This window comes from Halichoeres trimaculatus, unplaced genomic scaffold (genome assembly GCF_033239565.1).
Source record: "Halichoeres trimaculatus isolate MK-OKI-2021-1 unplaced genomic scaffold, fHalTri1.1 fHalTri1_scaffold_15, whole genome shotgun sequence".
NCBI lineage: Eukaryota > Metazoa > Chordata > Actinopteri > Labriformes > Labridae > Halichoeres > Halichoeres trimaculatus.
The window spans coordinates 25,651,509-25,664,222 of NW_027437193.1; positions in this window are offsets into that span (position 1 = coordinate 25,651,509).

The following is a 12,714-nucleotide window of genomic DNA, read 5'->3' on the forward strand; positions in this document are numbered from 1 at the left end:
CCTTCCTCTGAGTTGCAGGAGACGGTGTTGACCAGTGAAGTCTTTGGCACCCTTTTTGAGCTGTTTTTATGAGTGAGTATATGGACAAAGAATTCCAGCAGAGACTGCGAGACCCAACCCTTATGGAAAATGACGACACTACTAACAATCCTTTATTAAGCAAACTCCCCTTCTCACTTATAAAGCATTTGCTGTAAGCAAGGATTGAACTGGTCTAAAAATTCTCTTTAGTTTTTGACGTCGATGCATCAGAGCGATGGACATACACACACAGGCCACTTAATTAGGTACACCTTGCTAGTACCGAGTTGAACCCCCTTTTGCCTTCAGAACTGGCCTAATCCTTGGTGGCATAGATTCAACAAGGTACTGGAAACATTCCTCAGAGAGTTTGGTCCATATTGACATGATAGCATCACACAGTTGCTGCAGATTTGTCGGCTGAACATCCATGATGAGAATCTCCCGTTCCACCACATCCCAAAGGAGCTCTATTGGATTGAGATCTGGGGACTGTGGAGGACATTTGAGTACAGGGAACTCATTGTCATGTTGAAGAAACCAGTCTGAGATGATTCCAGCTTTATGACATGGAGCGTTATCCTGCTGGAAGTAGCCATCAGAAGATGGGTACACTGTGCTCATAAAGGGATGGACATGGTCAGCAACAATACTCAGGTAGGCTGTGGACTTTAAACCATGCTCAGTTGGTACTAAGGGGCCCAAAGTGAGCCAAGAAAATATCCCCCACACCATTACACCACCAGCAGCAGCCTGAACCGTTGATACAAGACAGGATGGATCCATGCTTTCATGTTGTTGACGCCAAATTCTGACCCTACCATCTGAATGTGGAGCAGAAATCCAGACTCATCAGACCAGGCAACGTTTTTCCAATCTGCTATTGTCCAGTTTTGGTGTTGCTGTGTAGCTGACAGGAGGGTCACCCGGTGTGGTCTTCTGCTGCTGTAGCCCATCTGCCTCAAGGTTGGACGTGTTGTGTGTTCAGAGATGCTCTTCTGCAGACCTCGGTTGTAACCAGTGGTTATTTGAGTTACTGTTTCCTTTCTATTAGCTCCAACCAGTCTGTCCATTCTCCTCTGACCTCTGGCATCAACAAGACATTTTGTTCCACAGAACTGCTGCTCACTGGATATTTTCTCTTTTTGGGACCATTCTCTGTAAACCCTAGAGATGGTTGTGGGTTAAAATCCCAGTAGATCAGCAGTTTCTGAAATACTCAGACCAGCCCGTCTGGCACCAACAACCATGCCATGTTCAAAGTCCCTTAAATCACCTTTCTTTCCCATTCTGATGCTCTGTTTGAACTGCAGCAGATCGTCTTGACCATGTCTACATGTATGAATGCATTGAGTTGGTGCCATGTGATTGGCTGATTAGAAAATACCGAGCAGTTGGACAGGTGGGCCTAATAAGTGTCCGATGAGTGTAGCATAGAGTGTTTGAGCTAACATCAGTGGTCTCTTGAGACCTGAAAAACAAAATCCTAGAAGAAACTAACAAACTTCACCAAACATGACAGCTCTTAGTTACAAAGACTTAACCTTCATCAGAACTGAGTGGTCACATTTGTTGGGATTTGACTCATTAAAACAAAACAACTCAACAACCAAATCCAAACAGTCCAAATGTTGAGAAAAACTCAGACTTGTGAAAGAGTTACACCACCTTCCTCCGAGCTGTGACACCAGAGAAAGCAGAGGAAACCAACAAACAAAATAAAAAAAGAAATATCTGATGTCAGAGTGAGCAGCTCAAATTTAGAGGAAAATGTGTCTTCGTGTAGAGTCCTAATGGTGAAAGCAAAAAGCTGATTGTGTATTATGTTTTAGAGCTTTCCTGTGTGTACTAAACTGCACAAACCTCTTCTGCTGTTCGCTGTGATGATCCTGCCTTTGTACAAAACTGTCGAGATCGGTGCAGTCAGCTGTGTGCCGATCTTCAGCTTCTGTAACGGCCCATAGAGACGGCACAACATCCCCTTGAGGGCATAAATAGAAAAGCTAGAGGCCTCAGGCTTTTATGTTAAATATACCAAAGGAAGGCACGGACGCATGACTTATGAAATTTTAAAGATACACAGAACAACCATTTGAAGCCGGAGCCGATTGCTGCTGTGAGGCGTGGAGGACAGAGAGGTTAGAGAGATGGAGATTTATGAGAGGGGGGTAAAAAAAGAAAAGATGAAATTATTTTATGTCACTGTAGAGAGGAAACCCCGAGTGCTGTGAGCAGATGAAGCTTCAGTGGAGCATCGGCATGCTGTAGTACGATGTGACTATAAATGGCTCACTCGGTTTTCTTCATACAAACTGTTTTCATGAGAAATAACTCAGCCATGTGCACTTCTTTTAGATACGCACAGGGGTGGAAAAAATGTCTTGGTGGCAATTTTTTTTATTTTGTGTGGACTATTTTTGCTCTACAGTGAACAGAAGTGTGAACATTGACCTGTATTTTCCTCTGACCAAGTCTTATCCTTTACTGTCCTGAGTTTAAGTGAAAGCCTTTTGATCCTCACACACTCAGTTTACAGTTTGATGACACACTGTATAAAACATGGACGTAGCCTCCGCAACGTCACCCATCTGTTCCTGAAACATTGAATTGAAGCCAATCTGCAGCCACATCTGATATAACGCCAGCTGTGAGTTTCCTTTCAAACAGCTACAGGGTGCCCGGCAGTCATGTGACCTGAGCTGTGTCTCTAATCGAACAATTAAACAATCCATATCAAACAATAGTAACTTCCTAACCGTGGAGTTAGAAAAAATATTCTCTCACTGTACAGTGTGTGCCAATAGTTAAACCCAAGCTGTTTTTTGAACCAGGCTGTAAATATGCTTTTTGATGCCATAAAAGTCCATTTTTATGACTAGGTGTGTGCGTGACTCACGGTCACTCGGCAGCCAGCCTCAAGCTGATTCCTGATGAACAGCAACTTTTAGCACTTCTGCAAAAGCTTCATTTTTACTAACTGAATGTTTCCCCTTTATGACACATCACTGGTTTACACAAGCATGTCCCAAAGTTATGTCCCCCAGCTGCAGCTTTAGATGTACCTTGAAATATTCATAATTTCATTTGTGAAGACAGAGTCCAGAAAACTTTAACCAAATAACCGAAGTACAATGGAAGTCTATTGCTGTGTCTCAAATTGGATACTTCCATTAGTATACTTATATGAAGTACACTGCGTCACTATGTACTTATCAGAGCATTTCACACATTTTTACAGGGTTGTGTTGTCTCCAATCAAACACTGCTGCTTCACACTTACCAGAAAGGATGATCACATTTCACGACCGTTCACAGATGTTCTTCTGTTCATTAATCTTCCCTTGCCTCATTCGTTCCTGCCCCTTCTGCTACGTAGCCAAGAAGTGACCAGCGTTCCTCACTCAACTTTTTGACTGTTCCAAGTACGCACTAGTACCAGTGCTAGTAAATGCCCCCATGCACTCAAAATATTAAGTGTAAGTACAGATGATAATTAATTAATGGGTTAAACTCATCTGGGCCTACCAAACTTCAACAGTTTCAGTCCATGCCTTCTCCCCCCTGTTGGTGTACTAATGGAAAGGATTTGTTGTGTTGTACAGAATTATGAAGTTTTTCACTTCCATGATTGACTTTTCCTCATCCATGGCGTTGGATTTCCTCAAGGTCTAATTTGCTGATGACCGGGAACATGGCGCTTGTGTCTGTTTTCCTGTTTAGTACGATCTACTCTGCAGAGTTTGACCTGAAGCATACTCAAGCAAAAATAGACTCGCAGCATAACAGCCGCAAGCAGCCACACGCTAGAGATGGATCGCAGCGTGTGCTATGAGAACCCAATAGTGCCGCGCCTGCGATAAACAAATAAATTGTGGGTTAAGGTCATGTGGGCTGTTTACCAGTGAGGTAAATGGAAAAAAAAGACAAAAAAAGGAAAAGAAAAACGCCTAGAAATACAAGGTTTACTTACTCTCCTTTTGAGTTTCATTTTCACAATGCCACTCTTTGTTTTTCCCCCGTGCAGCCTGGAGTCTCCACCCACTGTCGTAAATTACTTTTAGCGAGGTGTGTGTTTGTTTTGGAATTAAACGGAGATTAGATCAAAACAAATTTTCTTTGTTCAAGACAAATTTTTACTGTGCTGAGGTAAGGGAGGTAACGTGACAACAAGTGGTGTTGTCATAGAGACCTAGACGTGCTGTACATGAATCTGGTCCTGGTCAACCCAAACTGGAAGCTAATGACTAGCAAGTTAAAATAATCTGTAACCTGTAATGTTGGTGCTGATAATCTCAATTTAAAGTGTGGATTATGATCAGGCATATATCTAGAAGGGAGACTTTTTCAAGATCACTTTCAAACTTATCACAGTCCCTTTAATTTTAGATGTCAGTTATCAAACTCACAATCACATTTTATAACCTCTTTGCTGTGGTCAGTCAAAAGCTAACATTACAAGTCAGCCAAATACAAGCCAACAATGATATTAGCTAGGAGGTGGCTAACACTGCTAGTGTTGGTCAAGAAATGTTAGATACCATAATGCAGTGAAAATAGGGAAGACATAAAGTCATTTTTTACATACTGGCAAGGGATGTACTGACTGGTTCAATGTTATCTAAGACCAGATGTGTCTACATGCTAACGCTAGCTGTTCACCAATTGTAGCTAACAGGTTTACAGTCATGCACTGTTACTGTCACTCATAAATCAGAAATTGTCATAACGACAACACTTGCATTAAATGACTCACATACTAAGACAGCAACACAGTATTATAAAAGCATTTGAGCCTCCTCTGCTTATTGACGAGTCCATGGGAAAAATGTCATGATTTGTCAAAGACTGTGATGGTGTAGTAATGTAAATTCACTCTCTCTTGACTGCATTAGACTCCAAGAAAAAAAAAGAAGCGCAGATGGCCAAATGATGAACTTGAGGGTTGGTCTTTTAAAAAAAAGGATGATGTAGTCGTGTCTACATCCATTTTGCGGAATCTGCAACTACTTAAAAACATCCCGGCAGGGGAGGAGAGTTTCATATCTTGAATGATCACAAGAGCTGAATTCTTCTCTAAAAAAAAGAAATAGGGAGATATTTTCTTGCCTTGAAAAACAGAACTAATGCAGTTGAAGTCAAAACATCTACATGATTTTTTATCAAAGGGTTGTTTACCCAGGCCTGTTTTGTGTCCCTACATTGACCAGCTTTGAACACAAAGATGAAGGTAAATGGTCACTAAAGAGGGAAGCAGCGTTTGACCAGAGCCCAGTCTATCAACGACGCTGGCAGCAGCAGTAGAGAGGGCGAAGAGTGCCGACTGTCTCTGTGACAGAATTAACCGGACGGAGGACGCTTGTTATGGCTTGTAGATGATAGATGAGATATCGTCTGCTGAAAAATACAGTGGGGATGAAGTCAGGCCAGCAATATTAATTCTGTGATTCATTTTACCCCCGCTGCCATCCATATTTTGTGCTGGAAGATTGCTCCTCACAAATCATTCATTAGGAGATATAATTTTACAGGAATATATCTATACAGGAAGTAATTTTGTTTCATCCCAGGAGGCTATTCATTAAAAAAATCTTTTAAAATAGATGTCAGCGCTTGGTCTCCTGCCAGGCCTGGTTAAAGATTTACTGTTTCAACGTTATTGTTGCTGACTTAAGAAGTTAACTTCTGAATGTCATTGCGGGGATGTGGCTCGAGTCCAAAACTAAGTATGTGTGGAGGGGATTAGGAGGAACTTATTGTTTCACACAGAGACACAATTACACCTACCTGTGACCAATCACCTCTATCTTAGCTCCACACAGAGGGAGGGAAATTTGCTACCAATTAAGCGACTGTCTCCTTTATCTAATTCTCAGTATTATTATGTGTGAGCAGGCGTTTGATTCAACACCTTATAGCAATATGAGGACGGGCGGCTAATGAGCTGACAGGGGAGGTTGGGGGGTGGAGGCGACAGTGTGCTCGTGGCTTGAGTATCGATGAATCACAATTTTCCTCATGCCTTTCTCATAAGCAGCTTCACATTGAAAAACAAGACCAGCATTGAGGCGGAGAGGCGAATGGTTTGATTCATTACATATGACACATATGCTCGGGGGTATATGTCGCCCAGGTAGCCCCATCTGCATACAGCGCCCATCACTGTGTGCTGGTATTCAGCCTCAGATACACTGAATCAATTGCCTCCACCCACAGCCTGCATCCACCCCCGTACTCATATGTGAAATTAAAGCCTCCGGGACTGAGTTTAAGGCAGCCACGCTCATTGATTGCAGTCTATTGTAATAGCAAAGGAAATATATTCAGATAATTATCAGGCTCATTTAGGTGTGTGGCTTGCTTGTGAACCTGGTGTCATTTTAAACAGAGAAGAAACAAGAGAGAAGCAGAGAGAGCTGGGGACAGAAAGACAAACAGAGTAACAGGTAGTGATTGAGAGGCGTGGGCAAGAACTCAAGAGGAAGAAAAAAGACAGAGGAAGGATACAGGGGGAGGGAGGGAGACAGAGTGGAAGAAAGACAGACAAGGAGATATAAAGCAAGAGAAGGGGACAGAAAAAGACAATCAAATAACCAGACTCACAGGCAGAAAGAGACAGAGGGGAGAAGGAGACAGGAGAGACAGAGACACTGACAGATGGATAAAGACAATAAAAGAGATAGAACATGAGAGGCGTGGACAGGGACAGAGGCATGAAAAGGTAGACAGACTCAGGAGAGACTGATCAAAGACACAGACAGAGGGAAGCAGACAAGGAGGAACAGAGGGACAAATGGACTGGATGGAGATGAAAAGGGACGTAAAAAAAAAACCAAATCAACAAGGGAGCACAGAAGACAATAACAGAGAGAGAGGTGGAGATGGAGAGGGACGGATGGACAGAGGCAGAGAAAGACACGGATGAAAACATAAGCCCCGTTTTCACCGAGCAGTCCGGTTTGGTTCAGTACAGTTTGGCTTGGTTTGGTACAGTTAAGCCTGATCCTGTTTGCGTTTCCACAGCAAACTGTGCCCTCTCTTGATAGGCAGCATGTAAGTTGGATGCCAAAATCCGCAGCTGTTAAACAATAGCGTGACGCTGTAGCAACGCAACACAGTTTACCCCACTAATAAATCCATGGAAGAAGAAAAACGCGACACAGTAAACAAAGAGCAATGATGGTAGACATGCAGTATTTCGTCCTCTCTGTGATTGGCATGTAGCTCTTTGATACAAAGTGCGATAAAACTTTGTTTCAGAGAAGTCTGTGTACCGCTAGGAGAAATGCAGCTGCTGTCGGGGTAAGTGACAATTCTTTTGACCAATCAACGGTCTGCAGTGTTGTAGCTCCACCTTCTGAGAGCGGATCGGCTCAGTCTGGCACCCCTACGGAAGGGTCCCAAAAAGCGGGATGGCTTGTCTCGGTTATTTTGGGGATGAGTCAGGGGAAGCGCCACAAAATACGCACCATGAACCAACTGGTCATCTGCTTGGTGGAAATGCAGCTTTATGTACCTGATGTGGCTATCAGCATTCAGCTTACACGCTGCGTACCACAAGGGGGCACTGTTGGCTATGGAAACGCAAACAGGACCAGGCTTAACTGAGCCAACCCACACCAAACCGTTCTGATCTAAACAGGACTGCTTGGTGGAAATGAGGCTGTTGAGAACTTATGGGGATCAATGGCAGGGAAAGTCTACAAAACTGGACATCATCTTCAGACAGTGGATGTGTTTGAAGCCATATTCACCAGGAGAAATGTCCTCACCAGCCTCCTTGAAACACTCACATCAAGCATCCCAAAATGAGTTTTTGTAGTAATCAACAAGAATGGTTGTCTCACTCTTATTTCTTCTTTTTTTTCCGTTTTAAAACTCTGCTTAGAATCTTTTCAAGATCCAACGGTGAAAAATGTAAATTCTTGTAAATTTTAACTGGTCTTAAAATTTTGATCAGGTGAGTACCTGTGCTGACAAGCAGTCAGATTAACAGACTGACAGAGAAACACAGAGAAGGACAAGGTCAGAGACACAGGATCAAAAAGACAAAACAGAGAAAGATTGAGGGATACTTAAAGGTGCTGAAAAAGGGGAAGGGAACATAGAGAAGGAGAAGGAAGGAGAGGCAGAGACAGAACAAGAAACTAAGTGAGGCTTAGGCCCTGTTTGCACGATGTTCCATCCAAAAACGCTAAAACACTGAAGCAAACATGCCAGGCCTGTAGTTGGCGCTATAACTGTCTTGTCCAGAAACTGCTTTTGGTAGATCTCCTCCCAAGTAGAGTTGGTGTATTGGCGAATCCTAATGCTGCGTTCCATTTGTACTCAGAACAAGGAAGTCAGGGGTGGGAGTGACGTCATCTCCGACTTCAGCGTTCCAGTTGCCAGGTTGGAAAGAAGCAGTATTTATGTATATAAACATTAATCAATACTATATATATGTCTCATTTATTGTGGTAAACACTTTTCTGAAATTCTAAAATAAAACGTTCATAAAAGGAGCTTATTGCTTACCCTGGAGCTTGGAATTTCCTACTGGGACCTCAGGGGTGGTGTGGGTGCTCTGACTTCCAAGTCAGAAATTCCAACGTCATGGAGCATTAAGAAAAATTCTACCATAGAGAGGCTGTTTTCAAAAGTTTGCGTTTTAGTAGATTCCATGTAAACGCAAGGCCGAAAAGCAACAAAACTTTAGCATTTCACCCTAAATATGTGTAACAGACCCCTTAGAGATGAGAAATAGTTATAGTCAGAGAGATAGAGACAGAGATAAGACAGAGAGAAAAAGAGACACAAAGAGCCAAAGATGGAGAAAGAAAAAGAAAATCAGCTAAAAGAAAGAGTCAGGAGAGAAAAGGTAAAACAGAGCAGGACATAGAGACAGCCTCTCTCTGGTCTCAGCAGTAGTTCCAGGAAGCCTCTAAGCTGACAGTAAATTCACTCATCAACTAGTTTCGTTCCAGTGTGAGGTGAAATTATCCGATATTTCACGGTCTGGCCCTTTGAAGGTGGCGTTACTCAGCAAAGCTCCGTGTACTAAGGAACCAGAGTGTAACAGCGCTTTAACTCCCTGCATATTTTCATGGGTGGATGGCGGGCCTGTCCAACGCGCTGCATGAACAGAATGATGAAAAACTCATCTTCTTTGTTGTTGAATCTGCAGTAAACAAATCAAGGAAACAAGCAGCTTCATTTCAGCCTCCTTTATCTTCCTGTGGGGGGTTAAAAAAATGTGATTATGCTTGTTGTATGAGGTCAGGGTTTATCTCCGCGCGGACATGTGGGAGCTCATTGATCTCATTAACAACGTGTGAGAAGAATATCATAAAATGATGAGAACTTCATAGGAGGTCAGCCGAGGATCAATATTAAATCCTATCTCATTTATAATCCTGCTGAGCGGAGAGGCTCCGCGGGGCTTAGCTGCTTAGAGAAGACGGCATTTGACAATTCACTTTAATGCTGGTACGAATAAGTGTAATGGCACACAAGCGCTTTGAGGTGATGTTTTTTTATTGTCTTTTGCAGTCACCTACTACTGTTTGCTTGTCAACAGATGCTCTATAAATACACTGATGGATGATGGAAAGGATTGAGCAGAAAGAGGCTCTCAAAAACTCAAGAAGACGCATGCTGTGGTATCAATAAGAAATTAAGATTAATTCTTCTAATGTTCCTGATATCTGACGTGTCCTGGGCTATTTTTAAGGAGATCCAGCTGCTCCTATCTCGCTATCTCCACCCTCTCAGACACAGCGTCTTCAGATCAGGGATTAAGCCTCTCGTTATATGTATCACTTAGAGGATTAACCCTTTCACACACTCATCTCTTTGAGTTATGAATCTGACCGCTGATGGATGTAAAATTTGACGTGGGGCTTTTCCTGAGATTGATTTTGAGACAAAATCTGGCGGGCAGCTGCAATAAAATTCCCCCTGCTCTTTCTCCAGCTCTCTCCCAGATCTAGGAATTTAACCTCTGAGTTTGTATGTCCGTGAGCCAATTAAGCTGTGAGATTTGTTTGAAGTCTTGGATTGAAAGGAAAGCTTGAGGTTTCGGGCCCTGACAGAGAAAGAGACCACAGGGGTCCAGGTTCCCAGAGCCTGGATGTGTAATCCAGTCTAACATGCATGCAAATCTCATCTGTGCCCTCGCACAATGGCCTGTCTGTGTGCAGGAGGGAGGAAGGGAAGGGGAGAAGAAAAGCGTAAGTGTGTGTTCTCCGTGCCAGAGAGTATGCCATGATACTGTTGCAGTCAGAGCAGAAGACACACAGAGACTCTCAGGCTGGTAGGAGGCTTTTATCGGGGCTGATATTTAAACATCTGCATAATTAATCCAATATCTGTGCAGCTCTCTGAGGAGGAAGGAAAACACAGCATCGCCTGTGGAGAAAAAAAAGAACATTGTAAATTCTTGGCAGCACTGTAAGTGCAGCTCCTCTTCTCCGTGGTGTGAAAACAAAAGTTGGCAACCCAGATCTCAGGGGAAATTAAGAATCTTTGTCTTATCCAGCCAATTAAATGAAATACACCTTTTTGTACATGGCTGGAGCTGGCCTCTGGAATCTATTTATGACTGTGTTGTGGTTAACACTTCTACGAGCAGCAAGCGGAGGCTGTGAATCGGGGGTGTAGGGTGATAGAGGGTTTTTTTTTTTTTCCCAGAGTCAGAAACACAGAGAACTTACTTCCATCTGTCTTGACCATATAGATTTATAGGATTAAACCAAGTGCTGTTTTAGTTCAAGGCAGAGGCCCAACTCTTTCAAGTGAAACTCTGGATTAGATAGCCAGGAATCCTTTGTGTCGTCTCAACTCCTCCAATAGATCTATTCTCTGCTGTCTCATTGTTATTATTATTATTATTGTGTGTGTGTGTGAGGCTGATTCTGTATGCACGCAAAGCCTCGCACTTTATTACATTTCGATAACTTTACGCTTGTGTGTGTGTGGGACTCTATTCTTCCAAGCTAGCACCTCTGCTTTATGAGGACCCCCGCAGGCAGACCAAAGCTCAGCAGGGGGCCTTCACTCCAATTTGCCATCGTTTGTCACCATTTGTTCGTCCTGACAAACAAAATGTTGGCCCTCAGTAGCCCTCCTGTTTGTCTGCGGTCACATATGGGCTCAGCTGCTGTCTTCTTCTCATGCTTTTATTTTAGCGGGGTCTCTTTTCTTTCCGACGATTAAATCCGCCCGTCTTTCCAGTCGCACACTTAAAATAGAAAAACATCTCAGTCTAATTACATTATTTCATCTGACATTAATATTGTATCATGTAACTGTTGCATTATTGATGGTGTGTTTGTCTCGGAGTGTGAGATGTTAATTAAAAGATAAAGTGGAGCCGAGGCAGCTTGACAGTTTCTTTCTCCAGGAGTCGAGAGATTTTGTTTTCAAACCTGTCTCAAAGTCTTTTGTTGATTTCAGACTCTTTGTGCTCTTAAGTAGCTCCATTACAGACCCTTACATTTCAAGGTAATTACAAAATGCACTGTAAATCTGGTTTTACGATAAGCTCCAGCTGGACTGACTACATCCACGATGACAAATGTTGTGGAGATGTTTCAGGGAGATACCAGCAGCGCCTGCGTGCAGCCATCATGGCAACCTTCTCCGAGAACAGATAGCTGAAGCTGATTTTCTGCCTCGTATCACTTTCTTGCATCTCAGCCGGTCTTGCAGAGAAACTCAAACATGTTGAATTGCTCCCTGCCTCCATAAAAACACAGGAAGGTCAGGCAGTTAAGGAGCTTTCTGTGGCTTCCTGGAGGAGTTAAGCCCCTCTTTGGATGGCTTGCAAATGGACAGGCCGTAAACTTTAGGTGACTTTACGGCGTTCACAGCGAGGAGTGAATTCAGTCGGGGGTTTGGTTTCACTCCTCCTCCACTTATCTGCTCCCAAAGGTTTCAGAGGCCTGTTGAGAGATGAGCTGACAGATGACCACGGTCGTAGCCTGAGTGGTTAAATGTTGCTCAAGTTGGTGATCACGAATGAGCTGGCAAAGACCTACACACCCTGACACCCAGAGTCACCCTGGCATCGTGGCCCAGGGTGCTGCTTCCCTGTAGCCCCTTGGGGAGAGATAAAGAACAGATGTTAACTCTGAGAGCACAGATTTCCCAAGCTCTATAGAGGGATTATCAGTTCACGTCGTCATAAAACTGCGCACACATCTTGACCACAGAAGCAGCGTTTAGCTCTATTCATTCAGACAAGTTAGCTTTTTTTAAACACTAAAGCTATTAGCAACATAAAAATATAAAAATATATGGTTGTTCTGTGGAAGGTCGTCAGAAACAGCTCTACACACTAGAGGCAACTTCTGACAAGTTTTGACCGTTACAGCCCAACTGGTGTTTCAGAGCTAATAGCGACCATGCTAACTAGTGACTTTCAGCTGACAGTATCAGTAATTAACCAAAGACTGTATATAGAGTGGACAGTGTGGCTCTGCCATTTATCATTGTACAGTTTGAAACCAAAATTCCCCCGTCACAGGCACAGCCATTGTAGCCGTTTGGAGCCAGAGTCTGCGCAGCAAAGATTGTGAGGGATTCTGGGAGAATCTGAGTGGAGCTGGGTGACAAAATGCTTTTTTTTTTCTTTCAAGAGTTTAATTACTTCTTGACTCTACCTCCCAACACATTTTACAGTCCCTGAAAAAAATACACGAGAATGGCTGCTGT